The sequence below is a fragment of the Coffea arabica genome, chromosome 11c (assembly GCF_036785885.1).
Source record: "Coffea arabica cultivar ET-39 chromosome 11c, Coffea Arabica ET-39 HiFi, whole genome shotgun sequence".
Lineage (NCBI taxonomy): Eukaryota > Viridiplantae > Streptophyta > Magnoliopsida > Gentianales > Rubiaceae > Coffea > Coffea arabica.
The window spans coordinates 22,916,055-22,932,015 of record NC_092330.1 but is presented as its reverse complement, the minus strand read 5'-3'; the positions used below and the strand labels follow the sequence as shown (position 1 = coordinate 22,932,015).

The following is a 15,961-nucleotide window of genomic DNA, read 5'->3' as shown; positions in this document are numbered from 1 at the left end:
GCCTTCATGCTTCGATGAGAAGCAAAATATAAAGCAATCGTTCCGACGGAGCTAAATTACTACAGCATAAAGAACGAAGGGGAAATTTGGATTTCGAAACAAAAAAGGGAGGGGTGCAACACGAGGATTTCCCAGGGGGTCACCTAGGGGTGTCAACGGGCCGGGTCCGGGCCGGAATTCATTATTCTGGACCCGGACCCGGATCCGACCCGTTTACCCGACGGGTCTTTTATTCGGTGTTCCGGATCCGGACCCGGCGAGTCTCGGATCCGGGTCGGGTCTACCCGAACAAATTTGCCAAAATTTATAATTTCTAACAAAAAAGAGAAAAAGATATATTTGTAAACTAATTTCTAACTAATGCAAAGAAAAAACCAAATAAGAAAATAAATCAAATTGATTTTACTCAAATACATCATCCTAATCAAATTATATTGATAATATATATTTTTTATAAATTATTAAATCATTTATATCCGGATCCGGGTCTAATACGGGTCGGAATACTATATTCCGTATTCGACCCGTTTTTTTGTTTGAAAAAACGGATCCGGATCCGGATAACGGAATTAAATCCCTACCTATACCCGCAAAAATTTCAGGGATCCGATCCGGATCCGGGTGTAGACCCGACCCGTTGACCGGCCTAGGGTCACCCATCCTAGTAATACTGTCGCCCAAGCACGCTTAACTTCGAAGTTCTGATGGGATCCGGTGCATTAGTGCTGGTATGATCGCACCCGCCATGTTCCTTTCGCTTTATTCTTTTAAACTGCCACGTCCTGTGAAGCAGTTTGGCTTTTCTGGACCCGAATTCATTCTAAGCGTCAATTCATGAATTTCTTCTCATCCTTTTATTTATTTACTTTTATATTTTTTTCTTGTTGCTTTGCACCTTTTTTTTCCCTCGTCGCCCAACTCTCAATTATCCTGAAATTGATCCTTCACGCTTGCGCTTATACATTTGCGCCGACAACTTTGACCGACGATCCGGGCTTCGATCCAGCCGTACCGTTCCTGACTTGTCTCGCGCCTTCAGATTCGCCTTCATGCTTCGATAAGAAGCAAAATATAAAGCAATCGTTCCGACGGAGCTAAATTACTACAGCATAAAGAACGAAGGGGAAATTTGGATTTCGAAACAAAAAAGGGAGGGGTGCAACACGAGGATTTCCCAGGGGGTCACCTAGGGGTGTCAACGTGCCGGGACCGGGCCGGAATTCATTATTCTGGACCCGGACCCGGATCCGACCCGTTTACCCGACGGGTCTTTTATTCGGTGTTTCGGATCCGGACCCGGCGAGTCTCGGATCCGGGTCGGGTCTACCCGAACAAATTTGCCAAAATTTATAATTTCTAACAAAAAAGAGAAAAAGATATATTTGTAAACTAATTTCTAACTAATGCAAAGAAAAAACCAAATAAGAAAATAAATCAAATTGATTTTACTCAAATACATCATCCTAATCAAATTATATTGATAATATATATTTTTTATAAATTATTAAATCATTTATATCCGGATCCGGGTCTAATACGGGTCGGAATACTATATTCCGTATCCGACCCGTTTTTTTGTTTGAAAAAACGGATCCGAATCCGGATAACGGAATTAAATCCCTACCCATACCCGCAAAAATTTCAGGGATCCGATCCGGATCCGGGTGTAGACCCGACCCGTTGACCGGCCTAGGGTCACCCATCCTAGTACTACTGTCGCCCAAGCACGCTTAACTTCGGAGTTCTGATGGGATCCGGTGCATTAGTGCTGGTATGATCGCACCCGCCATGTTCCTTTCGCTTTATTCTTTTAAACTGCCACGTCCTGTGAAGCAGTTTGGCTTTTCTGGACCCGAATTCATTCTAAGCGTCAGTTCATGAATTTCCTCTCATCCTTTTATTTATTTACTTTTATATTTTTTTCTTGTTGCTTTGCACCTTTTTTTTCCCTCGTCGCACAACTCTCAATTATCCTGAAAGTGATCCTTCACGCTTGCGCTTATACATTTGCGCCGACAACTTTGACCGACGATCCGGGCTTCGATCCAGCCGCACCGTTCCTGACTTGTCTCGCGCCTTCAGATCCGCCTTCATGCTTCGATAAGAAGCAAAATATAAAGCAATCGTTCCGACGGAGCTAAATTACTACAGCATAAAGAACGAAGGGGAAATTTGGATTTCGAAACAAAAAAGGGAGGGGTGCAACACGAGGATTTCCCAGAGGGTCACCTAGGGGTGTCAACGTGCCGGGTCCGGGCCGGAATTCATTATTCTGGACCCGGCCCCGGATCCGACCCGTTTACCCGACGGGTCTTTTATTCGGTGTTCCGGATCCGGACCCGGCGAGTCTCGGATCCGGGTCGGGTCTACCCGAACAAATTTGCCAAAATTTATAATTTCTAACAAAAAAGAGAAAAAGATATATTTGTAAACTAATTTCTAACTAATGCAAAGAAAAAACCAAATAAGAAAATAAATCAAATTGATTTTACTCAAATACATCATCCTAATCAAATTATATTGATAATATATATTTTTTATAAATTATTAAATCATTTATATCCGGATCCGGGTCTAATACGGGTCGGAATACTATATTCCGTATCCGACCCGTTTTTTTGTTTGAAAAAACGGATCCGGATCCGGATAACGGAATTAAATCCCTACCCATACCCGCAAAAATTTCAGGGATCCGATCCGGATCCGGGTGTAGACCCGACCCGTTGACCGGCCTAGGGTCACCCATCCTAGTACTACTGTCGCCCAAGCACGCTTAACTTCGAAGTTCTGATGGGATCCGGTGCATTAGTGCTGGTATGATCGCACCCGCCATGTTCCTTTCGCTCTATTCTTTTAAACTGCCACGTCCTGTGAAGCAGTTTGGCTTTTCTGGACCCGAATTCAGTCTAAGCGTCAATTCATGAATTTCCTCTCATCCTTTTATTTTTTTACTTTTATATTTTTTTCTTGTTGCTTTGCACCTTTTTTTTCCCTCGTCGCACAACTCTCAATTATCCTTAAATTGATCCTTCACGCTTGCGCTTATACATTTGCGCCGACAACTTTGACCGACGATCCGGGCTTCGATCCAGCCGTACCGTTCCTGACTTGTCTCGCGCCTTCAGATTCGCCTTCATGCTTCGATAAGAAGCAAAATATAAAGCAATCGTTCCGACGGAGCTAAATTACTACAGCATAAAGAACGAAGGGGAAATTTGGATTTCGAAACAAAAAAGGGAGGGGTGCAACACGAGGACTTCCCAGGGGCTCACCCATCCTAGTACTACTCTCGCCCAAGCACGCTAAAATTCGGAGTTCTGATGGGATCCAATGCATTAGTGCTGGTATCATCGCACCCGCCATGTTCCTTTCGCTTTATTCTTTTAAACTGCCCCGTCCTGTGAAGCAGTGTGGCTTTTATGGACCCCAATTCATTTTAAGCGTCAATTCAAGAATTTCCCCTCATCCTTTTATTTATTTACTTTTACATTTTTTTCTTGTTGATTTGCACCATTTTTTTTCCCTCGTCGCGCAACTCTCAATTATCCTGAAATTGATCCTTCACGCTTGCGCTTATACATTTGCGCCGACAACTTTGACCGACGATCCGGGCTTCGATCCAGCCGTACCGTTCCTGACTTGTCTCGCGCCTTCAGATCCGCCTTCATGCTTCGATGAGAAGCAAAATAAAAAGCAATCGTTCCGACGGAGCTAAATTACTACAGCATAAAGAACGAAGGGGAAATTTGGATTTCGAAACAAAAAAGGGAGGGGTGCAACACGAAGATTTCCCAGGGGGTCACCTAGGGGTGTCAACGGGCCGGGTCCGGGCCGGAATTCATTATTCCGGACCCGGACCCGGATCCGACCCGTTTACCCGACGGGTCTTTTATTCTGTGTTCCGGATCCGGACCCGGCGAGTCTCGGATCCGGGTCGGGTCTACCCGAACAAATTTGCCAAAATTTATAATTTCTAACAAAAAAGAGAAAAAGATATATTTGTAAACAAATTTCTAGCTAATGTAAAGAAAAAACCAAATAAGAAAATAAATCAAATTGATTTTACTCAAATACATCATCCTAATCAAATTATATTGATAATATATATTTTTTATAAATTATTAAATCATTTATATCCGGATCCGGGTCTAATACGGGTCGGAATACCATATTCCGTATCCGACCCGTTTTTTTGTTTGAAAAAACGGATCCGGATCCGGATAACGGAATTAAATCCCTACCCATACCCGCAAAAATTTCAGGGATCCGATCCGGATCCGGGTCTAGACCCGACCCGTTGACAGGCCTAGGGTCACCCATCCTAGTACTACCGTCGCCCAAGCACGCTTAACTTCGGAGTTCTGATGGGATCCGGTGCATTAGTGCTGGTATGATCGCACCCGCCATGTTCCTTTCGCTTTATTCTTTTAAACTGCCACGTCCTGTGAAGCAGTTTGGCTTTTCTGGACCCGAATTCATTCTAAGCGTCAGTTCATGAATTTCCTCTCATCCTTTTATTTATTTACTTTTATATTTTTTTCTTGTTGCTTTGCACCTTTTTTTTCCCTCGTCGCACAACTCTCAATTATCCAGAAAGTGATCCTTCACGCTTGCGCTTATACATTTGCGCCGACAACTTTGACCGACGATCCGGGCTTCAATCCAGCCGTACCGTTCCTGACTTGTCTCGCGCCTTCAGATCCGCCTTCATGCTTCGATAAGAAGCAAAATATAAAGCAATCGTTCCGACGGAGCTAAATTACTACAGCATAAAGAACGAAGGGGAAATTTGGATTTCGAAACAAAAAAGGGAGGGGTGCAACACGAGGACTTCCCAGGGGTCACCCATCCTAGTACTACTCTCGCCCAAGCACGCTTAACTTCGGAGTTCTGATGGGATCCGGTGCATTAGTGCTGGTATGATCGCACCCGCCATGTTCCTTTCGCTTTATTCTTTTAAACTGCCCCGTCCTGTGAAGCAGTGTGGCTTTTCTGGACCCGAATTCATTTTAAGCGTCAATTCAAGAATTTCCCCTCATCCTTTTATTTATTTACTTTTACATTTTTTTCTTGTTGATTTGCACCATTTTTTTTTCCCTCGTCGCGCAACTCTCAATTATCCTGAAATTGATCCTTCATGCTTGCGCTTATACATTTGCGCCGACAACATTGACCGACGATCCGGGCTTCGATCCAGCCGTACCGTTCCTGACTTGTCTCGCGCCTTCAGATCCGCCTTCATACTTCGATAAGAAGCAAAATATAAAGCAATCGTTCCGACGGAGCTAAATTACTACAGCATAAAGAACGAAGGGAAAATTTGGATTTCGAAACAAAAAAGGGAGGGGTGCAACACGAGGACTTCCCAGGGGGTCTCCCATCCTAGTACTACTCTCGCCCAATCACGCTTAACTTTGGAGTTCTGATGGGATCGGGTGCATTAGTGCTGGTATGATCGCACCCGCCATGTTCCTTTCGCTTTATTCTTTTAAACTGCCACGTCCTGTGAAGCAGTTTGGCTTTTCTGGACCCGAATTCATTCTAAGCGTCAGTTCATGAATTTCCTCTCATCCTTTTATTTATTTACTTTTATATTTTTTTCTTGTTGCTTTGCACCTTTTTTTTCCCTCGTCGCACAACTCTCAATTATCCTGAAAGTGATCCTTCACGCTTGCGCTTATACATTTGCGCCGACAACTTTGACCGACGATCCGGGCTTCGATCCAGCCGTACCGTTCCTGACTTGTCTCGCGCCTTCAGATCCGCCTTCATGCTTCGATGAGAAGCAAAATAAAAAGCAATCGTTCCGACGGAGCTAAATTACTACAGCATAAAGAACGAAGGGGAAATTTGGATTTCGAAACAAAAAAGGGAGGGGTGCAACACGAAGATTTCCCAGGGGGTCACCTAGGGGTGTCAACGGGCCTGGTCCGGGCCGGAATTCATTATTCCGGACCCGGACCCGGATCCGACCCGTTTACCCGACGGGTCTTTTATTCTGTGTTCCGGATCCGGACCCGGCGAGTCTCGGATCCGGGTCGGGTCTACCCGAACAAATTTGCCAAAATTTATAATTTCTAACAAAAAGAGAAAAAGATATATTTGTAAACAAATTTCTAGCTAATGCAAAGAAAAAACCAAATAAGAAAATAAATCAAATTGATTTTACTCAAATACATCATCCTAATCAAATTATATTGATAATATATTTTTTTTATAAATTATTAAATCATTTATATCCGGATCCGGGTCTAATACGGGTCGGAATACTATATTCCGTATCCGACCCGTTTTTTTGTTTGAAAAAACGGATCCGAATCCGGATAACGGAATTAAATCCCTACCCATACCCGCAAAAATTTCAGGGATCCGATCCGGATCCGGGTGTAGACCCGACCCGTTGACCGGCCTAGGGTCACCCATCCTAGTACTACTGTCGCCCAAGCACGCTTAACTTCGGAGTTCTGATGGGATCCGGTGCATTAGTGCTGGTATGATCGCACCCGCCATGTTCCTTTCGCTTTATTCTTTTAAACTGCCACGTCCTGTGAAGCAGTTTGGCTTTTCTGGACCCGAATTCATTCTAAGCGTCAGTTCATGAATTTCCTCTCATCCTTTTATTTATTTACTTTTATATTTTTTTCTTGTTGCTTTGCACCTTTTTTTTCCCTCGTCGCACAACTCTCAATTATCCTGAAAGTGATCCTTCACGCTTGCGCTTATACATTTGCGCCGACAACTTTGACCGACGATCCGGGCTTCGATCCAGCCGCACCGTTCCTGACTTGTCTCGCGCCTTCAGATCCGCCTTCATGCTTCGATAAGAAGCAAAATATAAAGCAATCGTTCCGACGGAGCTAAATTACTACAGCATAAAGAACGAAGGGGAAATTTGGATTTCGAAACAAAAAAGGGAGGGGTGCAACACGAGGATTTCCCAGAGGGTCACCTAGGGGTGTCAACGTGCCGGGTCCGGGCCGGAATTCATTATTCTGGACCCGGCCCCGGATCCGACCCGTTTACCCGACGGGTCTTTTATTCGGTGTTCCGGATCCGGACCCGGCGAGTCTCGGATCCGGGTCGGGTCTACCCGAACAAATTTGCCAAAATTTATAATTTCTAACAAAAAAGAGAAAAAGATATATTTGTAAACTAATTTCTAACTAATGCAAAGAAAAAACCAAATAAGAAAATAAATCAAATTGATTTTACTCAAATACATCATCCTAATCAAATTATATTGATAATATATATTTTTTATAAATTATTAAATCATTTATATCCGGATCCGGGTCTAATACGGGTCGGAATACTATATTCCGTATCCGACCCGTTTTTTTGTTTGAAAAAACGGATCCGGATCCGGATAACGGAATTAAATCCCTACCCATACCCGCAAAAATTTCAGGGATCCGATCCGGATCCGGGTGTAGACCCGACCCGTTGACCGGCCTAGGGTCACCCATCCTAGTACTACTGTCGCCCAAGCACGCTTAACTTCGAAGTTCTGATGGGATCCGGTGCATTAGTGCTGGTATGATCGCACCCGCCATGTTCCTTTCGCTCTATTCTTTTAAACTGCCACGTCCTGTGAAGCAGTTTGGCTTTTCTGGACCCGAATTCAGTCTAAGCGTCAATTCATGAATTTCCTCTCATCCTTCTATTTTTTTACTTTTATATTTTTTTCTTGTTGCTTTGCACCTTTTTTTTCCCTCGTCGCACAACTCTCAATTATCCTTAAATTGATCCTTCACGCTTGCGCTTATACATTTGCGCCGACAACTTTGACCGACGATCCGGGCTTCGATCCAGCCGTACCGTTCCTGACTTGTCTCGCGCCTTCAGATTCGCCTTCATGCTTCGATAAGAAGCAAAATATAAAGCAATCGTTCCGACGGAGCTAAATTACTACAGCATAAAGAACGAAGGGGAAATTTGGATTTCGAAACAAAAAAGGGAGGGGTGCAACACGAGGACTTCCCAGGGGGTCACCCATCCTAGTACTACTCTCGCCCAAGCACGCTTAAATTCGGAGTTCTGATGGGATCCAATGCATTAGTGCTGGTATCATCGCACCCGCCATGTTCCTTTCGCTTTATTCTTTTAAACTGCCCCGTCCTGTGAAGCAGTGTGGCTTTTATGGACCCCAATTCATTTTAAGCGTCAATTCAAGAATTTCCCCTCATCCTTTTATTTATTTACTTTTACATTTTTTTCTTGTTGATTTGCACCATTTTTTTTTCCCTCGTCGCGCAACTCTCAATTATCCTGAAATTGATCCTTCACGCTTGCGCTTATACATTTGCGCCGACAACTTTGACCGACGATCCGGGCTTCGATCCAGCCGTACCGTTCCTGACTTGTCTCGCGCCTTCAGATCCGCCTTCATGCTTCGATGAGAAGCAAAATAAAAAGCAATCGTTCCGACGGAGCTAAATTACTACAGCATAAAGAACGAAGGGGAAATTTGGATTTCGAAACAAAAAAGGGAGGGGTGCAACACGAAGATTTCCCAGGGGGTCACCTAGGGGTGTCAACGGGCCGGGTCCGGGCCGGAATTCATTATTCCGGACCCGGACCCGGATCCGACCCGTTTACCCGACGGGTCTTTTATTCTGTGTTCCGGATCCGGACCCGGCGAGTCTCGGATCCGGGTCGGGTCTACCCGAACAAATTTGCCAAAATTTATAATTTCTAACAAAAAAGAGAAAAAGATATATTTGTAAACAAATTTCTAGCTAATGTAAAGAAAAAACCAAATAAGAAAATAAATCAAATTGATTTTACTCAAATACATCATCCTAATCAAATTATATTGATAATATATATTTTTTATAAATTATTAAATCATTTATATCCGGATCCGGGTCTAATACGGGTCGGAATACCATATTCCGTATCCGACCCGTTTTTTTGTTTGAAAAAACGGATCCGGATCCGGATAACGGAATTAAATCCCTACCCATACCCGCAAAAATTTCAGGGATCCGATCCGGATCCGGGTCTAGACCCGACCCGTTGACAGGCCTAGGGTCACCCATCCTAGTACTACCGTCGCCCAAGCACGCTTAACTTCGGAGTTCTGATGGGATCCGGTGCATTAGTGCTGGTATGATCGCACCCGCCATGTTCCTTTCGCTTTATTCTTTTAAACTGCCACGTCCTGTGAAGCAGTTTGGCTTTTCTGGACCCGAATTCATTCTAAGCGTCAGTTCATGAATTTCCTCTCATCCTTTTATTTATTTACTTTTATATTTTTTTCTTGTTGCTTTGCACCTTTTTTTTCCCTCGTCGCACAACTCTCAATTATCCAGAAAGTGATCCTTCACGCTTGCGCTTATACATTTGCGCCGACAACTTTGACCGACGATCCGGGCTTCGATCCAGCCGTACCGTTCCTGACTTGTCTCGCGCCTTCAGATCCGCCTTCATGCTTCGATAAGAAGCAAAATATAAAGCAATCGTTCCGACGGAGCTAAATTACTACAGCATAAAGAACGAAGGGGAAATTTGGATTTCGAAACAAAAAAGGGAGGGGTGCAACACGAGGACTTCCCAGGGGTCACCCATCCTAGTACTACTCTCGCCCAAGCACGCTTAACTTCGGAGTTCTGATGGGATCTGGTGCATTAGTGCTGGTATGATCGCACCCGCCATGTTCCTTTCGCTTTATTCTTTTAAACTGCCCCGTCCTGTGAAGCAGTGTGGCTTTTCTGGACCCGAATTCATTTTAAGCGTCAATTCAAGAATTTCCCCTCATCATTTTATTTATTTACTTTTACATTTTTTTCTTGTTGATTTGCACCATTTTTTTTTCCCTCGTCGCGCAACTCTCAATTATCCTGAAATTGATCCTTCATGCTTGCGCTTATACATTTGCGCCGACAACATTGACCGACGATCCGGGCTTCGATCCAGCCGTACCGTTCCTGACTTGTCTCGCGCCTTCAGATCCGCCTTCATACTTCGATAAGAAGCAAAATATAAAGCAATCGTTCCGACGGAGCTAAATTACTACAGCATAAAGAACGAAGGGAAAATTTGGATTTCGAAACAAAAAAGGGAGGGGTGCAACACGAGGACTTCCCAGGGGGTCTCCCATCCTAGTACTACTCTCGCCCAATCACGCTTAACTTTGGAGTTCTGATGGGATCGGGTGCATTAGTGCTGGTATGATCGCACCCGCCATGTTCCTTTCGCTTTATTCTTTTAAACTGCCACGTCCTGTGAAGCAGTTTGGCTTTTCTGGACCCGAATTCATTTTAAGCGTCAATTCAAGAATTTCCCCTCATCCTTTTATTTATTTACTTTTACATTTTTTTCTTGTTGATTTGCACCATTTTTTTTTTCCCTCGTCGCGCAACTCTCAATTATCCTGAAATTGATCCTTCACGCTTGCGCTTATACATTTGCGCCGACAACTTTGACCGACGATCCGGGCTTCGATCCAGCCGTACCGTTACTGACTTGTCTCGCGCCTTCAGATCCGCCTTCATACTTCGATAAGAAGCAAAATATAAAGCAATCGTTCCGACGGAGCTAAATTACTACAGCATAAAGAACGAAGGGAAAATTTGAATTTCGAAACAAAAAAGGGAGGGGTGCAACACGAGGACTTCCCAGGGGGTCACCCATCCTAGTACTACTCTCGCCCAAGCACGCTTAACTTCGGAGTTCTGATGGGATCCGGTGCATTAGTGCTGGTATGATCGCACCCGCCATGTTCCTTTCGCTTTATTCTTTTAAACTGCCCCGTCCTGTGAAGCAGTGTGGCTTTTCTGGACCCGAATTCATTTTAAGCGTCAATTCAAGAATTTCCCCTCATCCTTTTATTTATTTACTTTTACATTTTTTTCTTGTTGATTTGCACCATTTTTTTTTTCCCTCGTCGCGCAACTCTCAATTATCCTGAAATTGATCCTTCACGCTTGCGCTTATACATTTGCGCCGACAACTTTGACCGACGATCCGGGCTTCGATCCAGCCGTACCGTTCCTGACTTGTCTCGCGCCTTCAGATCCGCCTTCATGCTTCGATGAGAAGCAAAATATAAAGCAATCGTTCCGACGGAGCTAAATTACTACAGCATAAAGAACGAAGGGGAAATTTGGATTTCGAAACAAAAAAGGGAGGGGTGCAACACGAGGATTTCCCAGGGGGTCACCTAGGGGTGTCAACGTGCCGGGACCGGGCCGGAATTCATTATTCTGGACCCGGACCCGGATCCGACCCGTTTACCCGACGGGTCTTTTATTCGGTGTTTCGGATCCGGACCCGGCGAGTCTCGGATCCGGGTCGGGTCTACCCGAACAAATTTGCCAAAATTTATAATTTCTAACAAAAAAGAGAAAAAGATATATTTGTAAACTAATTTCTAACTAATGCAAAGAAAAAACCAAATAAGAAAATAAATCAAATTGATTTTACTCAAATACATCATCCTAATCAAATTATATTGATAATATATATTTTTTATAAATTATTAAATCATTTATATCCGGATCCGGGTCTAATACGGGTCGGAATACTATATTCCGTATCCGACCCGTTTTTTTGTTTGAAAAAACGGATCCGGATCCGGATAACGGAATTAAATCCCTACCCATACCCGCAAAAATTTTAGGGATCCGATCCGGATCCGGGTCTAGACCCGACCCGTTGACAGGCCTAGGGTCACCCATCCTAGTACTACTGTCGCCCAAGCACGCTTAACTTCGGAGTTCTGATGGGATCCGGTGCATTAGTGCTGGTATGATCGCACCCGCCATGTTCCTTTCGCTTTATTCTTTTAAACTGCCACGTCCTGTGAAGCAGTTTGGCTTTTCTGGACCCGAATTCATTCTAAGCGTCAGTTCATGAATTTCCTCTCATCCTTTTATTTATTTACTTTTATATTTTTTTCTTGTTGCTTTGCACCTTTTTTTTCCCTCGTCGCACAACTCTCAATTATCCTGAAAGTGATCCTTCACGCTTGCGCTTATACATTTGCGCCGACAACTTTGACCGACGATCCGGGCTTCGATCCAGCCGTACCGTTCCTGACTTGTCTCGCGCCTTCAGATCCGCCTTCATGCTTCGATAAGAAGCAAAATATAAAGCAATCGTTCCGACGGAGCTAAATTACTACAGCATAAAGAACGAAGGGGAAATTTGGATTTCGAAACAAAAAAGGGAGGGGTGCAACACGAGGACTTCCCAGGGGGTCACCCATCCTAGTACTACTCTCGCCCAAGCACGCTTAACTTCGGAGTTCTGATGGGATCCGGTGCATTAGTGCTGGTATGATCGCACCCGCCATGTTCCTTTCGCTTTATTCTTTTAAACTGCCCCGTCCTGTGAAGCAGTGTGGCTTTTATGGACCCCAATTCATTTTAAGCGTCAATTCAAGAATTTCCCCTCATCCTTTTATTTATTTACTTTTACATTTTTTTCTTGTTGATTTGCACCATTTTTTTTTCCCTCGTCGCGCAACTCTCAATTATCCTGAAATTGATCCTTCACGCTTGCGCTTATACATTTGCGCCGACAACTTTGACCGACGATCCGGGCTTCGATCCAGCCGTACCGTTCCTGACTTGTCTCGCGCCTTCAGATCCGCCTTCATGCTTCGATGAGAAGCAAAATAAAAAGCAATCGTTCCGACGGAGCTAAATTACTACAGCATAAAGAACGAAGGGGAAATTTGGATTTCGAAACAAAAAAGGGAGGGGTGCAACACGAAGATTTCCCAGGGGGTCACCTAGGGGTGTCAACGGGCCGGGTCCGGGCCGGAATTCATTATTCCGGACCCGGACCCGGATCCGACCCGTTTACCCGACGGGTCTTTTATTCTGTGTTCCGGATCCGGACCCGGCGAGTCTCGGATCCGGGTCGGGTCTACCCGAACAAATTTGCCAAAATTTATAATTTCTAACAAAAAGAGAAAAAGATATATTTGTAAACAAATTTCTAGCTAATGCAAAGAAAAAACCAAATAAGAAAATAAATCAAGTTGATTTTACTCAAATACATCATCCTAATCAAATTATATTGATAATATATTTTTTTTATAAATTATTAAATCATTTATATCCGGATCCGGGTCTAATACGGGTCGGAATACTATATTCCGTATTCGACCCGTTTTTTTGTTTGAAAAAACGGATCCGGATCCGGTTAACGGAATTAAATCCGTACCCATACCCGCAAAAATTTCAGGGATCCGATCCGGATCCGGGTCTAGACCCGACCCGTTGACAGGCCTAGGGTCACCCATCCTAGTACTACTGTCGCCCAAGCACGCTTAACTTCGGAGTTCTGATGGGATCCGGTGCATTAGTGCTGGTATGATCGCACCCGCCATGTTCCTTTCGCTTTATTCTTTTAAACTGCCACGTCCTGTGAAGCAGTTTGGCTTTTCTGGACCCGAATTCATTCTAAGCGTCAGTTCATGAATTTCCTCTCATCCTTTTATTTATTTACTTTTATATTTTTTTCTTGTTGCTTTGCACCTTTTTTTTCCCTCGTCGCACAACTCTCAATTATCCTGAAAGTGATCCTTCACGCTTGCGCTTATACATTTGCGCCGACAACTTTGACCGACGATCCGGGCTTCGATCCAGCCGCACCGTTCCTGACTTGTCTCGCGCCTTCAGATCCACCTTCATGCTTCGATAAGAAGCAAAATATAAAGCAATCGTTCCGACGGAGCTAAATTACTACAGCATAAAGAACGAAGGGGAAATTTGGATTTCGAAACAAAAAAGGGAGGGGTGCAACACGAGGACTTCCCAGGGGGTCACCCATCCTTGTACTACTCTCGCCCAAGCACGCTTAACTTCGGAGTTCTGATGGGATCCGGTGCATTAGTGCTGGTATGATCGCACCCGCCATGTTCCTTTCGCTTTATTCTTTTAAACTGCCCCGTCCTGTGAAGCAGTGTGGCTTTTATGGACCCCAATTCATTTTAAGCGTCAATTCAAGAATTTCCCCTCATCCTTTTATTTATTTACTTTTACATTTTTTTCTTGTTGATTTGCACCATTTTTTTTTCCCTCGTCGCGCAACTCTCAATTATCCTGAAATTGATCCTTCACGCTTGCGCTTATACATTTGCGCCGACAACTTTGACCGACGATCCGGGCTTCGATCCAGCCGTACCGTTCCTGACTTGTCTCGCGCCTTCAGATCCGCCTTCATGCTTCGATGAGAAGCAAAATAAAAAGCAGTCGTTCCGACGGAGCTAAATTACTACAGCATAAAGAACGAAGGGGAAATTTGGATTTCGAAACAAAAAAGGGAGGGGTGCAACACGAGGATTTCCCAGGGGGTCACCTAGGGGTGTCAACGGGCCGGGTCCGGGCCGGAATTCATTATTCCGGACCCGGACCCGGATCCGACCCGTTTACCCGACGGGTCTTTTATTCTGTGTTCCGGATCCGGACCCGGCGAGTCTCGGATCCGGGTCGGGTCTACCCGAACAAATTTGCCAAAATTTATAATTTCTAACAAAAAGAGAAAAAGATATATTTGTAAACAAATTTCTAGCTAATGCAAAGAAAAAACCAAATAAGAAAATAAATCAAATTGATTTTACTCAAATACATCATCCTAATCAAATTATATTGATAATATATTTTTTTTATAAATTATTAAATCATTTATATCCGGATCCGGGTCTAATACGGGTCGGAATACTATATTCCGTATTCGACCCGTTTTTTTGTTTGAAAAAACGGATCCGGATCCGGTTAACGGAATTAAATCCGTACCCATACCCGCAAAAATTTCAGGGATCCGATCCGGATCCGGGTCTAGACCCGACCCGTTGACAGGCCTAGGGTCACCCATCCTAGTACTACTGTCGCCCAAGCACGCTTAACTTCGGAGTTCTGATGGGATCCGGTGCATTAGTGCTGGTATGATCGCACCCGCCATGTTCCTTTCGCTTTATTCTTTTAAACTGCCACGTCCTGTGAAGCAGTTTGGCTTTTCTGGACCCGAATTCATTCTAAGCGTCAGTTCATGAATTTCCTCTCATCCTTTTATTTATTTACTTTTATATTTTTTTCTTGTTGCTTTGCACCTTTTTTTTCCCTCGTCGCACAACTCTCAATTATCCTGAAAGTGATCCTTCACGCTTGCGCTTATACATTTGCGCCGACAACTTTGACCGACGATCCGGGCTTCGATCCAGCCGTACCGTTCCTGACTTGTCTCGCGCCTTCAGATCCGCCTTCATGCTTCGATAAGAAGCAAAATATAAAGCAATCGTTCCGACGGAGCTAAATTACTACAGCATAAAGAACGAAGGGGAAATTTGGATTTCGAAACAAAAAAGGGAGGGGTGCAACACGAGGACTTCCCAGGGGGTCACCCATCCTAGTACTACTCTCGCCCAAGCACGCTTAACTTCGGAGTTCTGATGGGATCCGGTGCATTAGTGCTGGTATGATCGCACCCGCCATGTTCCTTTCGCTTTATTCTTTTAAACTGCCCCGTCCTGTGAAGCAGTGTGGCTTTTATGGACCCCAATTCATTTTAAGCGTCAATTCAAGAATTTCCCCTCATCCTTTTATTTATTTACTTTTACATTTTTTTCTTGTTGATTTGCACCATTTTTTTTTCCCTCGTCGCGCAACTCTCAATTATCCTGAAATTGATCCTTCACGCTTGCGCTTATACATTTGCGCCGACAACTTTGACCGACGATCCGGGCTTCGATCCAGCCGTACCGTTCCTGACTTGTCTCGCGCCTTCAGATCCGCCTTCATGCTTCGATGAGAAGCAAAATAAAAAGCAATCGTTCCGACGGAGCTAAATTACTACAGCATAAAGAACGAAGGGGAAATTTGGATTTCGAAACAAAAAAGGGAGGGGTGCAACACGAATATTTCCCAGGGGGTCACCTAGGGGTGTCAACGGGCCGGGTCCGGGCCGGAATTCATTATTCCGGACCCGGACCCGGATCCGACCCGTTTAC

At 44.2% G+C, this 15,961-nt stretch overlaps 10 non-coding genes and 10 pseudogenes across 10 annotated transcripts; all 20 read right to left on the bottom strand.

The window, feature by feature from the left end:
- Positions 1-624: 624 nt before the first annotated feature.
- LOC140020707 (5S ribosomal RNA) lies at positions 625-742 on the bottom strand (annotated as a pseudogene).
- A 925-nt stretch (positions 743-1,667) lies between these two features.
- On the bottom strand, positions 1,668-1,785 carry LOC140018334 (5S ribosomal RNA; annotated as a pseudogene).
- Positions 1,786-2,710: 925 nt separating this feature from the next.
- On the bottom strand, positions 2,711-2,828 carry LOC140019784 (5S ribosomal RNA; annotated as a pseudogene).
- A 411-nt stretch (positions 2,829-3,239) lies between these two features.
- On the bottom strand, positions 3,240-3,358 carry LOC140018193 (5S ribosomal RNA). Its single transcript, XR_011824495.1, has one exon. It is a non-coding gene; the product is annotated as a 5S ribosomal RNA (ribosomal RNA).
- Positions 3,359-4,284: 926 nt separating this feature from the next.
- On the bottom strand, positions 4,285-4,402 carry LOC140018478 (5S ribosomal RNA; annotated as a pseudogene).
- Positions 4,403-4,813: 411 nt separating this feature from the next.
- Positions 4,814-4,931, bottom strand: LOC140017834 (5S ribosomal RNA). The gene has a single exon (XR_011824140.1). It is a non-coding gene; the product is annotated as a 5S ribosomal RNA (ribosomal RNA).
- A 413-nt stretch (positions 4,932-5,344) lies between these two features.
- Positions 5,345-5,463, bottom strand: LOC140018188 (5S ribosomal RNA). The gene has a single exon (XR_011824489.1). It is a non-coding gene; the product is annotated as a 5S ribosomal RNA (ribosomal RNA).
- A 924-nt stretch (positions 5,464-6,387) lies between these two features.
- LOC140018333 (5S ribosomal RNA) lies at positions 6,388-6,505 on the bottom strand (annotated as a pseudogene).
- Positions 6,506-7,430: 925 nt separating this feature from the next.
- On the bottom strand, positions 7,431-7,548 carry LOC140019783 (5S ribosomal RNA; annotated as a pseudogene).
- Positions 7,549-7,959: 411 nt separating this feature from the next.
- Positions 7,960-8,078, bottom strand: LOC140018176 (5S ribosomal RNA). The gene has a single exon (XR_011824478.1). It is a non-coding gene; the product is annotated as a 5S ribosomal RNA (ribosomal RNA).
- A 927-nt stretch (positions 8,079-9,005) lies between these two features.
- LOC140018477 (5S ribosomal RNA) lies at positions 9,006-9,123 on the bottom strand (annotated as a pseudogene).
- A 411-nt stretch (positions 9,124-9,534) lies between these two features.
- LOC140018036 (5S ribosomal RNA) lies at positions 9,535-9,652 on the bottom strand. Its single transcript, XR_011824338.1, has one exon. It is a non-coding gene; the product is annotated as a 5S ribosomal RNA (ribosomal RNA).
- Positions 9,653-10,065: 413 nt separating this feature from the next.
- On the bottom strand, positions 10,066-10,184 carry LOC140018187 (5S ribosomal RNA). The gene has a single exon (XR_011824488.1). It is a non-coding gene; the product is annotated as a 5S ribosomal RNA (ribosomal RNA).
- Positions 10,185-10,598: 414 nt separating this feature from the next.
- Positions 10,599-10,717, bottom strand: LOC140017177 (5S ribosomal RNA). The gene has a single exon (XR_011823490.1). It is a non-coding gene; the product is annotated as a 5S ribosomal RNA (ribosomal RNA).
- Positions 10,718-11,645: 928 nt separating this feature from the next.
- LOC140018987 (5S ribosomal RNA) lies at positions 11,646-11,763 on the bottom strand (annotated as a pseudogene).
- A 411-nt stretch (positions 11,764-12,174) lies between these two features.
- On the bottom strand, positions 12,175-12,293 carry LOC140017176 (5S ribosomal RNA). The gene has a single exon (XR_011823489.1). It is a non-coding gene; the product is annotated as a 5S ribosomal RNA (ribosomal RNA).
- Positions 12,294-13,219: 926 nt separating this feature from the next.
- LOC140018986 (5S ribosomal RNA) lies at positions 13,220-13,337 on the bottom strand (annotated as a pseudogene).
- Positions 13,338-13,748: 411 nt separating this feature from the next.
- On the bottom strand, positions 13,749-13,867 carry LOC140017816 (5S ribosomal RNA). Its single transcript, XR_011824122.1, has one exon. It is a non-coding gene; the product is annotated as a 5S ribosomal RNA (ribosomal RNA).
- A 926-nt stretch (positions 13,868-14,793) lies between these two features.
- On the bottom strand, positions 14,794-14,911 carry LOC140018985 (5S ribosomal RNA; annotated as a pseudogene).
- A 411-nt stretch (positions 14,912-15,322) lies between these two features.
- Positions 15,323-15,441, bottom strand: LOC140017175 (5S ribosomal RNA). Its single transcript, XR_011823488.1, has one exon. It is a non-coding gene; the product is annotated as a 5S ribosomal RNA (ribosomal RNA).
- Positions 15,442-15,961: the final 520 nt, after the last annotated feature.